At 30.0% G+C, this 7,971-nt stretch overlaps 1 pseudogene; it reads right to left on the bottom strand.

The window, feature by feature from the left end:
* Positions 1-6,618: 6,618 nt before the first annotated feature.
* The window catches only part of LOC101250581 (uncharacterized), a 33,086-nt pseudogene continuing 31,733 nt past the window's right edge, over positions 6,619-7,971 (bottom strand).

Here is a 7,971-nt window from a genome sequence, read left to right as displayed (position 1 = left end):
TTCTCGACACTCGTTTGTGTACGATGGAGGCTTCATAGATGGACAGTTTTGAAGAGTCTTTTGATTTCACACATTTTATTTAAAACTTATGTAACTTATTGCACTGTTGATTTAGCATTTCTTTCAGTTTGATGCTTATGTATGCATGAGTTAGTCTTCTCCTTTTAATCATCCAGAATGAGGTTCGTTTGGGGCCATCAATGATTCTTAGTGTCTTCCACGCTAGGGTATAGGCTTGCGTGGTGACAAACCCAATAATTTTCTTAATTGTTTTTGTTCATTATTTGGATGTGTTACTTAATCAATTCTTTTCCATTAATGAATCTAAAGTTCGATCTTTCTAACCTTCAATTTTGATTTACTAACAAATTTTTAAATTGATGCAAAATAAGTTATGGTTAAAAGTGTATGGTTTGAATATTAGAGTTGGCTTGGTGGTGAAAATTCGGTGAGGACAGAGACCTGATATTGAAGGTGAGTCACTACCAGTGTTACTTGGTCTGTTGAAGAGAAAATACAGAATATACGAAAGATTAAAAAAAAGTAAAAATAAATAAGAACAAAAGAAAACATACATAATTTATTTTTAAAATATAGAAAACTAATATGAAGTAAAAGAAATATTTATAAAGTTAAAGTTTTAATTATCTTTTTACCTCTCACTTTCTTAAAGAAAATGAACCACATTGTAACATCTCGCAACTAGAAACGACTAGAAAAGAAGTTAAAATCTGGAAATATTTATTTGTGGAAAGAATAAGAAAAATCTGAAATATTGACTAAGTTAGGAAAGCGAGTTTTGATCATTTTCAAACGACCATAGCTCCTAGATCATAATTAGTAAGGAGTAGTTCCAAATATAGTTGGAAAGACCTTTGAATAATCTTTCCAACGCCGCCGAGTTTGTGAGATTTCAATATTGTATGAGTGATATATACTTTCATGAAAGTTGGGTTGTCGATTAAGGAAAGTCCAATCCAGATTTGGGGAGGGCAAAGTTGTCTTTTCCTTGCCTAATTTAATTAATTCATTTTTAGGAATTTATTGGAGTAAAAACTAAATTTAGTTCGGTTTGAAAAAAGAGGAATTACGCTTAGGACTTGGAGAAGAGAGAAAAAGAAGAGGAAGGTAGAGAAAAGTCAAGGATTCACCAAAAATGTCAAGCTTTATGAGTGGAATTCGTCGGGGGTGATCCCTATAAAGGTATGTGAGATCATTTGGTATTGGGTCAGTTCACCCACCCACCAAACTTTTTTCGATTTAGTTATTAGAGAGTTATTTACATGTTAATATGTAAAGTTTTTGAAGAACATTATCGAATTCTTGTTGGTGGAGTTGTTGAATGCCTAATGTCAATTTGATTCTTTTTCAAGTTATTTTGAGTCAAATCTATTGGGTATTGACGGTACTAATGATCCTAAGTGTTTGGAGAAAGAATCATAGAAGTTTAGAGGGTTTAGAGATGAAAAATGAAGGAGAAAAGTCCAGAACACCTAGGTATAAGGGTTTGGGTTGTCGCGCCAGCCAGAGCGCCCCAACTTGGCCTCCGAAGTTTGGGGCCTGGCGTCTTACGCCTCTCATAGACATTAAAGGATCATACTTTTTAGATTATCACTTAAGTTAAGCTAGTGGATCCACTAAGTTAAGTAAGGTCCTATACCGATAGAAAGGCATAAGATGGTCTTCGGCAGCGTGATGTAAAATTTTGTATCATCACTTAGGCTCATAGTGATTGTTGTAAGTTAGAGAATCTCCAATAGTAGTTATATTACTTTAAATGAGTAAAATTAAGTTTGTTATTGCTTTATATTTAATGAACTAGGATTGTTTTCAGTTGCTTTAAAGTTTAATATATATATACATATATATATATATATATATATATATATATCGCATGTGTTTTACTACTTTATATTGAGTTGAGTATCCATGAGTTGAGCAGAGCCAAGACTCTTTTTCAAGCTTAAGTTGTTTTAGCATTCCATCTCGCATACTCGTATATTCAATGCACCATTGCCAGTTGGCCTGAATCGTCTTATGATGCACACGCAGGTAACTAGGATCAGCATCCGGCGTACCGTTAATCTATTGAGCAACTCAGAGCCAGTTGGTGAGTCTGCCTTCATTCAGGAGGACATGTTTATCATTCAGTTATTGTTTTAGTTTTCAGTTGTTAGGATGGTTTGGGGTCATGTTGTCCCAACATCCCTCTTTATTTTAGAGGCTTCATAGACTAATAGTATTAGTTTCTTTAGTTTTTTCATTTCACTTGTAAACGATTAAGACTTGAGTTGCCATTTTGGCTAAGTATATATGTTAAGTTATTACTTGAGTTATCTCTTGTGATAAGTCTTTCATTGAGTTAAGAAAGTCAGACCAAGGGTTTGCTTGGGGTCAACAATGATCTTCGAGTGTCAGTCCCAACCAAGGTGTAGGCTCGGAGAGTGACACACATCTTCTTTGCAACCTCAATATCTAAGGAGCAAATAATTTTGTTTTAAAATAGTCAAAGGGGGTGATGCAACTTCCATAAACTATAAGTGTGCAGTTGAGAATTCAAATATTTTTTACGTAAAGAGCGGGGGGGGGGGGGGGGGGAGAGAGTTTTTGATTGTTTTCTCTAAATTTCATATCAATAGTTATTTTTTAAAAAGCGTGCAAACTTCAAAATGAACAAATAAAAATAGTGAAGGAAGAGAGTAAATACAAACATTATTAATATTATGGATCGGGTGGAGAAGATTTGTTGTCCGCGAATTGGGGCTCACACTTCGAGTTAGCCTCCACACCATGTTTGAGTGATACTAGATTCAGATGCTAAATTACTTGTGATGGACGTGCGACGCAACTGAAGACAGTCTGCGATGTCTATATCTATCTATATATCTATATATATATATATATATATTATTATTATTATTATTATTAAAAGTGAGAAGCACCAAAGTGCAAGTTGAATTACCTTTTTGCCTTTAAACTAAATTAAAATGTTAGAAATTGTTTATATTAATTAATTATTAGCTACTAATCCAACACAAAAGTTAATTTTTTATTTATTAGTCTAGTCATGAGTTACACCTCCCCCAATATTGCATTTAAGCATTTTTCAAATTTTTAAGTATTAAAATCAGCTTTCCAAGCATCAAGATATTTTTTAGTTTTCTAGAAGTATATTTAATTAAATTGAATTGAATGGTACAACTGATGCATGAAATCTCTTTAGTTAGGTTTATGAATAGTTAACTTTACTAAATCTATATATATAAATAAATTGTAATCTATTATCATTTCTTTACTTTTTATTCCCTCTATATACTTCTTGATATTTATTGTATTTATTTTCTTTAATATATTTTTTTTCTTGATTTGTTTGTGCTAATTATTAATTCTTATTTATTTTTCTTTTGTTTCAGAATTTTACCTAATATTCAGGAAAGTAATAGGTACATCTTTATTTTACAAAATATAATGTTATTAGTAGAAAAATAGTGATATGTATGACATATTTTTGTAGTATAAATGATATAGACTTTAGATTCATACAAAATTATTATTTCTTTGAGTGGATGCTACACCCAATATTTTTTAAATAAGATATTTTAAATATTTCAACCATTTATATTAAGTTTCTTAGTTGTGAACATAGATCGATTATATTATATTTTGTAATATGATTATATTTAAATAATTTAATGAATAGTTTCCAGAAAGGACTCATAAAATCTTGAATCAAACAAAGAAATTTGTACATGCAATTGGAGTTTTATATATCAATTAAATTTTCTAATGTCACTTATTATTAACTATCTCCATCACAAATAAATGTATCCCATGAAATTGACAATGATACACTATTCACCTTAAAGAAACATATGTTGATCCAAATTTGTATAACATGAAATACGACTTTTATTCGGTGACAATTTCTATATGCATATGATTACAGTTTCTTACACAAGATACAAATTTTAAGATGTGTGAAACACTTGCAAACATAATCAACAATACTTATGTCACATATAAACTATTTGTTTGTTGAAATATTAAAAATAATAATAAGAGACATGTTGTACTAAGTATAAGATATAATAGAATTATATAAGAAAAATATCACATATACACAATTAAATTGATTGTGTATAACGACAAACAATTATACTTCTTTTTCAAAATTTAGTTACTCAATATTACTTGCAAGTTTTAATAGCATTTATATCATTTAATTTTTTTGTACTAATTAACATAGGACACACATGCAACATTTGTGTCGAGGGACTAGTATTATATAAGGTATACGATAATGTATAAGAAATGTTTACTTTTACGTAGTTATACAAAATAATTGAATTTTGCCTACTACAAACTTCAAAGCACAAAAATGGAATTTTGGTTAGAACGGGGATATTGATACCATAAGAATCGTTACTGACATTTTAGATCTATAAATTTAAAGATAACCACTAATAATCCAACGCCTGATAAAATTAATATCAAATAAAATGTACATGATTGAGTTGGATTCAAAATTTTTAAATATTCGGTTGAATATTTGTATTAAATTTTTAAGTTTATAAAATCAAATAAATTTAGCATAACATAAAATTTTCAACCTTGATTTTTTTTGAATTTGTGTCATTAACAAATCATATTAAAAATGATCATATTTTAAAAGTAATAAATTATGCTAAAATAAGTCTAACAAGTATTAATTACATGTTTAAACATTTAAAAAAAATTAAAATTAAGTCATGTATTTTAAATGTCTAAATCAATGTAAGACTAAAATAAATATTCAACATTATTGTCATTCATTGTATTTATTTTTCTTCAAAAAAAAATTTAGCATAAGATTTTGATTTGGCTTTATTAGAGATACTAATAGGAAAAATTACCTAAATACACCACTTATTACCATATTCTCTAAATTCCCTACCATTTGATTTTTTTTAATATAAAAATCATACTCTTTCCTATTTTCAGATACATCATTTTATGTGATGTCTCAGTTTGATACATCACTTTACGCAATATGTCAGAACATTGAGTGATGTATTCAAAATTGATATGCGATGCATCGAGATGTTGAGGATATATTCGAAACCGAATCGTGATGTATCAAACGTTTTGGGATTTATACCGATTCCACCAAATTTAAGAAATTTTTATAATTTGAAAAAGAGTAGAGCTATGATGTAATTAGCTCTTAACATTATGAAATTTATGTAAAATTTTCTTACTAATATCTATGGACTACAACATTTATTGAATTATTCAAAATTATAAGTCTCAAAAACTTGAATAATATGTTAAAAGATAAAAATATGAAAAAATATATATAAAATATTTAGAAATTTTATCCAAGTAAATACTTTTATACATAAAATAAGTTTTAAAAATTATATATATATATATATATATATCATCGGGTTTGTGTGGTCTCCGTTGACTTATTGTTTATAGTTTAAATCAAACCAATCCAATTATAGCCTTGATTTTTTTTCAACATCAAACTAAGTCAAACAAAATAGTTAGTGAATTTATTTTCAATTTATCTAAATTTAAGATTTTAATCGATTTTATAAGCCCTAATACTACTAGAGATCTTCATGCTTCGGACGATGTGAACTTTCATCGAGCGAATAAAGAAGATTGGCTAAGCAATTTGTTGGGTTATTTGCTAAACAATTGACATTCGTTTAGTTCGTATTGATAAGTCTTTATATTTGTCAGTTTTTTAATTTTGGCCTGAGGGTAACGATCAATTACGATCAGCAGCCAATATATATATATACGGCTATTATTTTGAGGAGAGAAGCAAAAAGTAATCCATTTATTTGTCCTAACAAACCTAGTTCAATATTATTTTAAAAGCAGGAACGTCGATATAAATGTGGATTGAATTTTTTGTTCATTAAAAATAACAAAATTGTCATTTACGCGAATAGTTATCATTTAATTATATTATCCTAACGTTTAGGAGTTTGAGATCTTTATTTACTCATTTGTAATAGGTAAAAAATTCTAATACTTTAAAATTTAACTAAAATTTCATTTCTTAATGTTTTTACATATTTGAACCATACAAAATATCCTAATATTTAAGATTTTAAAATCAATATTCACCTTAGAGGTGAGAGGACAAAGAGAAATTTACAAGCACTATTTTTTGGGTGTGCCCAGGATAAAGCCTACACTCCTATGCAATAGCTCGCAAACCACATAAGAAAGGTAATCCGCACTAGATAAGCCCGATAGCAAGCTCGATCCAGAAGACAAACTTGAGATCTCAACATAAAAGTCTAAAGCTCCAACCACTAAGCCACCCTGAAGGATAGTTAGACACAAAATAACTTTTATTAGCAAATCTAGCAAATGGCTTCTATAGTTTCTTCAACATCTACACGTACTAATATACGCAAGTAGAAACAAATATTTACAACTTCATATCCAAGCAAAGTGACGCAACATAAAAAGAAAGTTAGGAAGTAACATTATTTAGATTGAGATCGAAATTTCTACTATAAGACTGAACTACTTACATGCTGCAACATGATAGAATGTGATTTGAATTATGACAGGACATTATGTTCTGAAAATGATTTTTGAACATAAAAGAAGTAATACTCAAACTAGATTTTACTTTGTTTCACTCAAATTTTCATGTACATTTATTTTTACGTTGCAATAACATCTATTACCTTATATTTCTTTCTTTCATTAATACAAAATACAAGCTCCACATATTAGTTAATTGCAGTACCTCCTTGTGACAAAAAGCCATAGGCTGGTGCATAATCTTGATAGTCACGCAGCAGGAAAATCTTGTGCACCTCGTCTCATTCCGAGTCGATCACTACAATTTAAAGCTTGGACATGACGATTTTCCCACCATCAAATGTTATCATCACCTTGCCAATTGCTCTCCTATCTTTGAGAGCAGTAAAAGCAAGATGGGCCTGCAAAAAGGAAACAACAATATGTGTTGCTTCAATCCTATAACAATCGACAAAAGTTATATCTCTACGATATTTCAGCTTAAAAAACGCACCAGTGACATAAATATGTAACATAGCTTTTGAAAAAAAACCTACACTTACCATGATCCCTTTTAGATGATATCATAATGCAGCTTCCTAATTCGCGTAATCATCCCAACAAGTGGTTGCTTTGTTGGAGTGTTATATGACTACGGTTGGCTTAAAAATATTCCTTACTTTGACAACGTAGGGAAAGAACATCATAGTTTTCAGCTAAGGCATGGTGGAAACCACTACACTAGGTTTTCCAAGAGCATAAACCTCCCTAACGCCTTGAAAAAGTTATAGTTGATTGATCTATATTTATGAGGCAGTAAACTATCAATTTGACATCATTTAAGTGATTAATGATCTCAAAGTGAACACTTAACTTTGGGATTCAATGGTTTATGCCAGCTAATGTTGAGCAAGCTCTATGTAGTTTGAAGGGTTCGAAATACTACAAAAAAACCGAGGAAATGAAGACCATTTGCTTACGTATTATGTAGACAAAGTATGTCTAGAAGGACACTGTAGATGCTCTTAGGAGAGGAGATTATTCCTGTTCTGAAAAAGCGGATGTACTTGGTCTCTAAAAGTACTTGGTGTAATTTGATTATTTCTGATTTTGATGAGGCGCTAGGTTTCTGGATCCATAATGCCGGTACTGAGCTTTTTTCTATGATTTTTTTTTGATAACGCAAGTATCTGAACCAACTTGTACACACCTAATAACAAAATGGATAGTATGGATAGCATGAAAGCTTTAGAAGAGCTTGATAGACGCCAAATAGAGACATACATTGTGTGGAAGGTCCACCAAAGTGAAAAGAAAGAAGAAAGACTCTGTGCAATTGGTCATCTCTTAAATTCAAAAATTCACAACAATAAAAAATGGCCCTATCTTATTAAGAGAAAACTTGTAAAGAAAGTGTCTTCATTATTTTCTGAGTAG

The sequence above is a fragment of the Solanum lycopersicum genome, chromosome 3 (assembly GCF_036512215.1).
Source record: "Solanum lycopersicum chromosome 3, SLM_r2.1".
NCBI lineage: Eukaryota > Viridiplantae > Streptophyta > Magnoliopsida > Solanales > Solanaceae > Solanum > Solanum lycopersicum.
Note: the sequence above shows the minus strand (reverse complement) of the source record. Positions and strands in the feature narration are given on the sequence as shown.